The sequence below is a fragment of the Acipenser ruthenus genome, chromosome 4 (genome assembly GCF_902713425.1).
Source record: "Acipenser ruthenus chromosome 4, fAciRut3.2 maternal haplotype, whole genome shotgun sequence".
Classification (NCBI taxonomy): Eukaryota; Metazoa; Chordata; class Actinopteri; order Acipenseriformes; family Acipenseridae; genus Acipenser; species Acipenser ruthenus.
Genome location: NC_081192.1, coordinates 35,432,861 through 35,443,695, shown reverse-complemented (window position 1 = coordinate 35,443,695; position 10,835 = coordinate 35,432,861).

Genomic DNA, 10,835 nt, shown 5'->3' with positions numbered 1-10,835 from the left:
TTAATTTAATAATAATTACCAGGTGCAGGGGATAATTAACAATTAACACAAATGTGCATTCGCACATGTTTTCTTCCATGCAGGGAGGATTAACCCCCTCCCTGCTGTGTTACAATATATATATATATATATATATATATATATATATATATATATATATATATATATATATATACAGACGTGCTCAAATTTGTTGGTACCCCTCCACAAAAAACGAAGAATGCACAATTTTCTCTGAAATAACTTGAAACTGACAAAAGTAATTGGCATCCACCATTGTTTATTCCATATTTAATAGAAATCAGACTTTGCTTTTGATTTTTTATTCAACATAATATTGTAAATAATAAAACAAATGAAAATGGCATGGACAAAAATGATGGGACCCCTAACCTAATATTTTGTTGCACAACCTTTAGAGGCAATCACTGCAATCAAACGTTTTCTGTAGCTCTCAATGAGACTTTTGCACCTGTTAACAGGTAGTTTGGCCCACTCTTCCTGAGCAAACTGCTCCAGCTGTCTCAGGTTTGATGGGTGCCTTCTCCAGACTGCAAGTTTCAGCTCTTTCCATAGATGTTCGATAGGATTCAGATCAGGACTCATAGAAGGCCACTTCAGAATAGTCCAATGTTTTGTTCTTATCCATTCTTGGGTGCTTTTACCTGTGTGTTTTGGGTCATTATCCTGTTGGAGGACCCATGACCTGCGACTGAGACAGAGCTTTCTGACACTGGGCAGTACGTTTCGCTCCAGAATGCCTTGATAGTCTTGAGATTTCATTGTGCCCTGCACAGATTCAAGGCACCCTGTGCCAGGCGCAGCAAAGCAGCCCCAAAACATAACCGAGCCTCCTCCATGTTTCAATGTAGGTATGGTGTTCTTTTCTTTGAAAGCTTCATTTTTTCGTCTGTGAACATACAGCTGATGTGACTTGCCAAAAAGCTCCAGTTTTGACTCATCTGTCCAAAGAACATTCTCCCAGAAGGATTGTGGCTTGTCAATATGCATTTTAGCAAATTCCAGTCTGGCTTTTTTATGTTTTTCTGTCAAAAGTGGAGTCCTCCTGGGTCTTCTTCCATGGAGCCCACTTTCGCTCAAAAAACGACGGATGGTGTGATCAGAAACTGACGTACCTTCACCTTGGAGTTCAGCTTGTATCTCTTTGGCAGTTATCCTTGGTTCTTTTTCTACCATTCGCACTATCTTTCTGTTCAATCTGGGGTCGATTTTCCTCTTGCGGCCGCGCCCAGGGAGTTTGGCTACAGTTCCATGGACCTTAAACTTCTTAATAATATTTGCAACTGTTGTCACAGGAACATCAAGCTGCTTGGAGATGGTCTTGTAGCCTTTACCTTTACCATGCTTGTCTATTATTTTCTTTCTGATCTCCTCAGACAACTCTCTCCTTTGCTTTTTCTGGTCCATGTTCAGTGTGGTGCACACAATGATATCAAACAGCACAGTGACTACTTTTCTCCATTTAAATAGGCTGAATGACTGATTACAAGATTGGAGACATGTGTGATACTAATTAAAGAAACTAATTAGTTTGAAATATCACTATAATCCAATTATTTATTATCTTTTCTAAGGGGTACCAACAAATGTGTCCAGGCCATTTTAGAATATCTTTGTAGAATAAGCAATAATTCATCTCTTTTCACAGCTTCTTTGCTTTATTCTATGACATACCAAAGGCATGCAAGTATACATGATAAAATAGCTTTTAATTTCATCACTTTTCAGGAGGAATGAAGCATTATTTCAATGAGCTGTAAGGGTACCAACAAATTTGAGCACGTCTGTATATATACTATATCTATATATTAGATAAGTGGGGTGGGGTCTGTCATTACTCACAGTGCAACAGAGAACAATAATTCACCTCACTGGTATAAAACTCTAGTCTATTTTTTTGCATTTATACTAGGATAATTTAAATAATATAACAGTAAAGTAGGCATTGAACAAAAAATGGACCTAATAAAAAACATTAACCAAACAAAAGTACAAAGAAAGGCAAAACAAAGAAAAAATGACAAAATGAGAAGAGGCATATATGAGAACAAAGTTTTAAGTTGGCATGCTTTATGAATTTATACTGGATCTACAAAGTACATTTTATTTGTTCCAACATAGGAAATTGCATAAAGCCCCAGATAAATGATGGCATATGCATCTCTTCCTGCTAACATTCAGATCATATTTAATGTTTGTGGTATCCTGCTTACTCTATTGAAGTGCCTTAATAACCAGTTTCCGCCTATGTATGACTGACAAATTGCAGTTTGATCCAATTACTGCAAATTTGAACTTGTACAGTTCTTGTCAGTCTGAGCACATCATTCCGATTCTATATAGTTTTTGAGCAACTTTCAATAACTTCAAATAATGATTTACTATGGGCTCCAGATGTCTATCCAAACTATAAACTACACCCCAGGCATCAGCTGAGGTCCTCAAGAAAATTCCTTCTTGTTTCGCTGGTATAATAAAGTATTGTAGCGTGCACAGGGGAAGGCAGCAGCAGGACTGGTAGGTGACGTAATCACACACAGAGACATAAGCCCAATATACTCGCCTTGCAAAGGAGATGGCTCTTTTGTACAGCGGTATCAGCTCTATTCTTTAGTGCGAGAGATCCCAGGTTCACCTGTGTGTGGATTGCCTTGCCCTGTGTGATGCGCCTGACTGCAGGAACTGAGGTTCGCTAGAGTATTTATTATGAAAAGCCACCACTTTTTCCACTTTTAAATTCAAACTTGAAACGTACTTGTCTATGTTGCTTTGATTTTTTTTTTGAGGTGCCATATAACTTCAAGCCTTTTCCTTTGCCATGCTTGTCATTTCCTTGTCAATGAGGCATCTCAGAAAAGGTGCAATGAGGAAAGTCCTCTCAAATGTCACTCCTCTAGAATTTAAATCAAATTGAATGCTTATTAAAAAGATTGTGTTTATGCAAGAAAAAAGGTCAGCATAAATGTCTTTCTGGCTTACAACTCTTTGAAAGCTTCCCATTGGATTGAAGCCAAAGCAAACTGAGGATTTGCTTCCAGCAGTATAATTTCCACACAAACAAACTAATACTCAGCCACATGAGGATCGATTCCTTTCCTGTGCTGCTCAACAGCATTATCAGCACTTAACTCCATCTTCTCAATGTGAAGATATTGTTGTTCTTGTCAGGACAACATAAACATTTCAAAATTAGTAGGTGGTATGGGACATTAGGCTCTATTCAAGTCATACAAATCATTGGTGGATTCATATACATTTTGGTATTTTGTTAAATGCCCTGTCCTCCCTATACCGCCAAGTACTAGACAGGGACAAAACTGTCTAGTACAGAATAGTAGCGAAGGCGGAGATGGGGTGGAGAGATGGAAAAACAAACGCAATGAGGAAAGGCCTCTCAAATGTATTTTTATAGCTGGCTGACAAATTAGGTAAGTGAGGTGCATTGGGAGTTGTCACTCCAGAACTTAAAGTAATTGTAGTTAATCAATTGAGTTTAGCACTTTCCCTAGCTAAATAGGTCTCAAAAGTTCAGTTTTGAAGAAACATGTATTTTATTTTAATACATGCCATCTGATACTACTTTGGGCTATGCCTTATTCTCTGGTTATCTGATTGTACTTCCTGGGTCATTTCACCTCAGCAGTGTCTTCTGGGTCAAAACATGTTAAAGGTTAAAAGCATGTAAGTCAATAGGGAAAGCAGCTGGTAGGATAATGATAGGAATAAAGACATGAATGGGGTGGGGACAATTTCACCTTCCAGGTGAAATGACTAAGCAAGTGCAACACTAACTAAAAGCATGGCTTGCAAACATATTTCTTTAACCAAGTGTAATACCTAAATAATGTTATGAAGTTTTTCTTTCAAAACGTGACATTTTAGACTTATATAGCAAATGTAAGTGCACAACCTGTAATATTCATGGAATTATTATAGCTAAAATTTCTTACATTTTCTAACCATTTTGCCAATATTTATAAAAACATTTCTTCACAAATTTACTCAAACTTACTGCCTCAACTCTGAGGATACATGGTGTTTTATTAAAGTTTACAGTGCCTGCCAGCTAGGTTGCATCAGTGATTTACAGTTAAGAAATTAATGCACAGGGTTTACTTGTGGCTCTGGGTTAAATTGGAATGTATTCTTGGAAGCACTGCTAAACTAATAATAAGCTCCACAAGTCGATTTTTGGGAGGAACAGCACATGTGAAGCAACACAAGGCAGCAGCTGCTGCACTCGCTCCTGTCCAAAACAGGTTTCAGTTAAATTTCTTATAGGTTTTTCTTTTTTTTTTCCTCCAGTTACACAGGATTTTGAATACTCTTGCACAACATATTTAGATTTAGTATAAAACACCCATATACATGTACTTCATTGTTTGTTAACCTTTAGGATTACACTGTTACATTCTGTATATAGATATTGTACAAGAAGATTTGTTTAACACATTTTCCTTGTAATTTATAACAATTAATTATATTACGTTTTTTGTGGGGGGGGGGGGGGGGGGGGGGGGTTATATGTGTGAGATAAGCAAGGCTGTGCTTGCGAAAGTGAGAGAACATGCAAATGATTGAATCTCACACTGAGTGCATTATACTTGACATGGCTGGATGAGATTATCTCTCATTTCTGGTCTCCTCTCTGTTGAAATCAATGCCAGAATAGTACTTGCTCAATTGTGCTAGCTGCTGAGTTGTTGATACTATTTCTTGTATTATGCTACTATATCATGTATTATGCATTTTTCACTGTATTTAATGTACTATGCATTGTTTTTTTTGTTTTTTTTTACTGTATTTCATGTATTACGCATTTTTGCACTGTATTGTATTAGGCATTGTTTTTTTACTGTATATCATGTATTATGCATTTCTCTGTATTTGCAGTATTATGGATTTTCTTGTTGTTACTGCATCTTGTAAAGCGCTTTGTGATGGTGGTCCACTCTGAAAGGTGCTATATAAAATAAACATTGATTGATTGTGCTGGCCTAAAAATGCATTAAGAAATTGAATTAGCTGTCTGATAAAAACATATTTCACTGTCACCATAACCTTACACCTTATACATTAACTTTATTACAACTTAATGATATCTTTGTATGTGGGTGTCATTTTGCTGTTCTTACCAATGCTTCTTTTCCACTGTACACCCGAGCTGCACTGGGGCCGCACCGAGCCCTCACAGTGCGGTTAAGGGGAGTCTGGGTTGTTTTTCCACTGCAGCCGAGCCGTGCTACTGACGTCACACGCAATGAAAGACAGTTGTTATTATTATTAATTAACTCATTTTGCCAAAAGATGCGCAAACAAATGGTGTTCAAAAATTAATAGACCAACGGTATGCCTGTATCTTGTATCGCTATGCTGTATTTTGTAAATATATTTAGGAATGTCTTTATAAAAACTAGTAATTAAGTTATGTAAACTGTGTTGGGGTGTGTTGAATTGTGAGGTTGATGCAAATTTTGTGTAAAGTAAACGCCGATTAGCTGTCTATTGTTCTCTAACTACAGGGTGTGTGTGTCAGTTCTGTGGCGTCCTGCACATATTATTGGCAGCTATAACCCTGCAATCATTTAGTTTTGAGAGTATAATCTGCAAACATGTGTGGTATCTGCTTCTGCTCTTGTCTGGAACTTGTGTTGCTATTTGCACTTCAAAACTAGTAATTAAGTTATGCAAACTGTGTTGGGTTTTGTTGAATTGTGAGGTTGATTCAAATTTTGTGTTAAGTGTACGGCTCCAGACCTACAGGATAGTATAAATTGGCAATCAGTGTCTTAGAACGCCAGCCATTCTAAGCGCTAGCCGTCTAAGGGCCACACGTCCAAGGGCAGTCTGAGCTGTAGAAGTCTAAGGGCCACACGACCAAGGGCAGTCTATGCTGTAGCAGTCCGAGCAAGGACCTTTTCCAAATCTCTCCCAGTGGCTACTAGAGGCCTCATTCCAACTCTTAACATTAGCTGTATTTAAGTAACATTATAAAGGTGGTGTTTTAATTAGGTGATCTACTGTTTGTGATTAGTACCAGGTGAATGGTTAAATTGAATAGAGGTTGATTTGCAATTTGACTGATTTCCACACAGTGTTTTGTACTTGTGTGATCCCATTGAAAATATTGTATCGCTTAAGTATTGTCTTTAGTGTAGTTTAGTATAATAGACAGCTAGCCTATTTGTGCGCCAGCATGAAGCGGCAGCCAACCGAATAGCATCTCTACCAAAGAGCCGGGAGTCTAGCTGTGGGAGTCCAGCAAGGAGTGACCTGCGAGGAGAGGCTGTTGGATAAAATCCGAACCTAGCAGCGCTCTGGAAGACGCCAACTACTAGACAGGTCTGTACCCTCCCCCCACCACTCCTGCTCCCACTACTGCTGTACCTATCTGTCTCACCTGTCCTGCTATGACTGTCTCTCACATCTCTGTTATTCCATCCTCTCACTTCTGTCCTCTGTCCTCTCTCCGCCGCTTCTCCCCTAACCCCTCTAACCTCATCCCTCTGCCTCTCCCCCCCTCCCACTCTCTCCCCTCCCGCACTCTCTCTGGTGCCCTGTGGAACTGTCACTCTTCTGCTAACAAAGCGGATTTCATCTCTGCCTTTGCCTCCCACCTCTCTCTCTTGATTTCCTTGCTATCACTGAAACCTGGATCTTTCCTGATAACACTGTAACTCCTGCTGCCCTGTCCCATACTCCGCGTCTCACTGGACGGGGAGATGCAACTGGTCTTCTCCTCTCTCCCTCCTTACTCTTTTCTGTCCCCTCTGACCTCTCCTCACTCTCTGTTAACACCTTTGAATTTCACGCTGTCCAACTAACCTCTCCCTGTCAACTCCTGCTAATTGTACTGTACCGTCCCCCTGGACCTCTCACTCACTTTCTCGATGAACTCGACTATCTCCTCTCCTCCACTCTCTGTCTACCCCAACTGTCTTGTTAGGTGATTTCAATATCCATCTCTCCAACCTCACCCACTCTATCGGATTCCTTCCTCTCCTTCACTCCTTCAACTTCTCTCTCTCTCCATCCCCTCCTACCCACAAAGCTGTCCGTCAACTGGACCGCACCTTCTCCAGGGCCTGCTGCCCCTCCACCCTCTCTTTCACCCCCCTGGACCTCTCTGATCACTATTTCATCTCTTTTTCTCTGTCGCTCCCCTCTCTCCCTACTCCACCTACCCCCACTGTCACCTCCCGCCGTAACCTCCGCTCTCTCTCCCCCTCTGTCCTTGCCTCCACTGCTTTCTCTCACCTCTATCCTATTGACTCCTTCTCCCAACTCTCTGTAGACTCTGCTACCTCCACCCACTTCTCCTCCCTTGAATCCCTCTATCTCCTCACCTACCGACCTGCCTGCCCCTCCCTTCCCCAACCCTGGCTCTCCTCTGTGTTCTACTCGGCAAGAACCAAACTGCACTTTGCTAAAAAGAAATGGAAGAGAACCAAACTCCCTGCTGCCATAGACCTCTACCGCTCCCTCCTCTCCTCCTTCTCTACTACTCTGTCCTCTGCTAAACACTCCTATTTCCAATCTATTATCCAATGCTCCACTAACAACCCCCGGAAACTATTCTCTATCTTCTCCTCCCTCCTCAATCTCCTCTGATGACTTTGCCTCTTTCTTCTCCTCTAAAATCTCTGATATCCGCAAACTCTTTAACACCTCTCCCTCCCCCCCACCCCCTCCCACTCCAACCCCAACACCCTCTGTCTCCCCTACTAACTCACCCTCCTTCTCCTCCTTCTCTCTCCACTCTCTCTCTGACCTCTCCTGCATCCTCCAGGGCCAGAAACCCACCACGTGCGCCCTGGACCCCTTCCCCACTCACCTCTTTCAAGCTGCTGCTCCTGCTGTACTCCCCTTCATCTCCTCCCTTCTTAAAACCTCTCTCCTCTCTGGCCTCTTTCCCTCTGCCTTCAAACAAGCCTCTATCACCCCCTTCCTCAAACACCCTACCCTCGACCCCACCTCCCTCCAGAACTACTGTCCTGCCTCCCTCTTACCCTTTCTCTCTAGGGCAATTCACCGCCAGCTCACTGCTTTCCTGTCTTACCACTCTCTGCTCGACCCTCTCCAATCTGGTTTCTGCTGTGCTCACTCCAATGAAACTGCTCTCCTGTCTGTCACTAACTCGCTAAACTCTGCCTGTGATGCCTCTCTCTCCTCTGTCCTAATTCTCCTTGATCTCTCTCCTGCCTTTGACACTGTCGATCACTCTATGCTCCTATCCTCTCTCACTGACATGGGCACTGCTCTGGCCTGGTTCTCCTCCTACCTCTCCGACCGCACCTACCAGGTAACCTGATGCAGCCCAACCTTCGCACCTCACCCTCTCAACAGGAGTCCCCCAAGGATCAGTCTTGGATCCTCTCCTGTTCTCTCTCTACACCCACTGCCTGGCCCCCCTCATCGCATCCTATGGTTTCTCATACCATTTCTATGCTGGTGATGCTCAGATCTTCCTCTCCTTCCCCTCCCTCTGACCCCAACATGCCCTCCTGTATCTCTACCTGTCTGTCTGCTATCTCCTCCTGGATGCACTTGCATCACCTCAAACTCAACCTCTCTAAATCTGACCTCCTTTTCTTCCCCTCCTCATCTTCCCCCTCCTCTGATCTCTCTATCTCCATTCCTCTGGAATCTACCATGCTCTCTCCCTCCTCCTCAGCCAAGAACCTCGGAGTAACCCTGGACCCCTACCTCTCCTACTCCCAGCACATCTCCACTCTCGCACGCACCTGCCGATTCTTCCTAAGCAACATACGAAGAATCGGACCCTTCCTCACCAACTAATCCACGCAACTCCTCGTCCAGGCCCTGGTACTCTCCCACCTAGACTACTGCAACTCCCTCCTGACCGGCCTCCCGGCTTCCACCACCCATCCACTCCAGCTCATCCAGAACTCTGCTGCTCATCTGGTGTTCTCTCTGCCTTGCTTCTCTCATGCTACTCCACTGCTCTGCTCACTCCACTGGCTCCCGATCACTGCTCTCATCCAGTTCAAGACTCTTGTACTCGCCTACCACCAGACCCTCATCTCTCCCTACACCCCCACCCGACCTCTCTGCTCCGCCTGCACTAGAAAATTGGCTGTACCTCCTCTACACTCCCCTGCCTACAGAGCCCGCTCCTTCTCCACCCTCGCCCAAAGTGGCCTTCCTATGGATGTCAGGACTGCCCAGTCCCTGACCGCCTTCCAGTGCCTCCTCAAGACACACCTCTTCAGACAACACCTGTAAAATTCAACTTCCCTTCTGGACAATATAGCACTCTGCCTTTAATGAACTTTAACTTGCACTTATCTGTTCCCTATTCTACTGTATTTAATCCTGCACTTAACCCAATCTGTAGTATTTTGTATTTCAATTGCACTCGTATCTAACCCTGATGTAACTATCAACACTATTACCTGCTCTTAAATTGCCCCGATATCAAATCGTACTGTGTTTTGTGTTTGCTCTTATTAGTACTGAAGTCACTGTATTTTGTATCTTGTTCTTAATTGTACTGTAATTATTGATATGTATTTTTTTTGTATACAACTGTAAGTCACCCTGGGTAAGGGTGTCTGCTAAGAAATAAATAATAATAATAATAATAATAATAATAATAATAATAATAATAATAATAATAATCAACAGATGTTACTGATTATATTGACTTACTAGAGTTAAATTAGTTCTGTTGAAGGGGAAAAAAGAAGGTTTTAAAAATATGATTTGCCAAAGATATTTCGTTTGAGGATAGTTGTTTTTTCTAGTTGTTTTTTTTGGGTGCTTCAAAAAAAAACTGTGTGAGTGCAATAAGAGCCATAGTTGTATGTATGGTACAGCTGTACAGTATTTTGTTTAACTATATTTTTGTAAATAAGTATCACGATTTGGTTCTCACTCGGCTCAACAAATAGCCAGTGGAGAACCACCTGTACCGTACCGAGCCCTCACAGGTCGGATGTGCCAGTGGAGAAGGGGTATTAGATATAATGGCTCTTCTTGCCTGATCCTCAGAGGTGCCTTGATCTTACAGGAAAAGTAATTTGCAATAAAGGGATATTTGGAAAACTGTACCACCATTTTTAATACAGAAAATCAAATTACTGTAATTTTCCATTAGCCAGAGAGATGTATTAATGTTCAACCAACTTTACCTTTCAGGTCTCTTGCTTTCCTGATAATTACAGACAAAGGGGGTCCCCAGGACCGACTTTGAGAAGACCTGTGTTAGATTTAGGAGGAGAAGGGGTTTGTTGTGTTTCATGGGTGGAGGCTTTTAGGAGAGCGTGCAAGGTGTGGTTGAGTTGTGGGGTGCGTGAACAGGTGCCTGGGGGTTGGGGGAGTCTAAGCGAATGGACTTTTGGGTGGAAAAGTGCGGCTTCAGTCCCGTGCCCGGGTTGGGACGAGCTTGAGGCTATAAGGTTCGAGCTGGGCCGCAGTCCGAGTAGTCTGTGAGAGTGAAAGTACTATTGGGGGAGAACTGTTCAGGCTATTTCTGTTATTTTATCCCAGCTGCCCATCCCTTGCTTTTTGTTTATTTCTTAATTGTCAAATAAATTCGGCTTGAGCCTTTTGAAAACACGCCTGCTTCAGCCTCCATCCTTCTGAACCCCGAAAACGCTACAATATGTCTTGTTTTACATATGTAGCTCACTTAACAGGCTAATAAGCAACAAATGTTTGGTCACTGATTCAAAGCAGATATCAGGCTTAAAGAGCATGGAAAGCAAGAGAGAACAGGTGCGTCTTGAGAGTTAATTTAAAGCGAGCGTCGGTGGGAGCATCACGCACCAAAGCTGGGAGGGAGTTCCAAA